Raw genomic sequence first — 519 nt, 5'->3', positions numbered from 1 at the left:
GCACTCATAAAAATAGTGACATAAATATAGAGAGAAATGCTTCAACAAATTCGAGAGGCGAAGAGAGGCAGCCTGCGTGATGACCTGGAAACAAGGAGCGAAAAAAGGCGCCATTTTGGATCTTGAGATACGAGAGGGGGTTACGAACATAAGATTCTTTTTCACTATCTTAAAGGAGATGAAGGAATGCGATAAAAGATGGGAATGAGGAAGGGAGAAATAATGGAGAAAAATGGAAGAGGATGGGAAGAGGATACAGAGAGGAATAAGGAAATGGGGGTTACGAACATAAGATTTTTTTTTTCATTATCTTAAAGGATATGAAGGAATGCGATAAAAGATGGGAATAAGGAAGAAAAAAGAAATGAAAAAATGGGAGAGGATGGAAACAGGGATGAAGAGAGGAATAAAAGGGAAGAAAAGGGGATATCATGAATAAATAGGAGAAGGAAAGTGCGCTTTGAAAATTGTGGGTAAAAAAAAAAAAAAAATCCTCCATGTTTCGAAAATGGATTTCCT

Source organism: Penaeus monodon, chromosome 15 (genome assembly GCF_015228065.2).
Source record: "Penaeus monodon isolate SGIC_2016 chromosome 15, NSTDA_Pmon_1, whole genome shotgun sequence".
Taxonomy (NCBI): domain Eukaryota; kingdom Metazoa; phylum Arthropoda; class Malacostraca; order Decapoda; family Penaeidae; genus Penaeus; species Penaeus monodon.
This window is presented reverse-complemented; position numbering follows the sequence as displayed.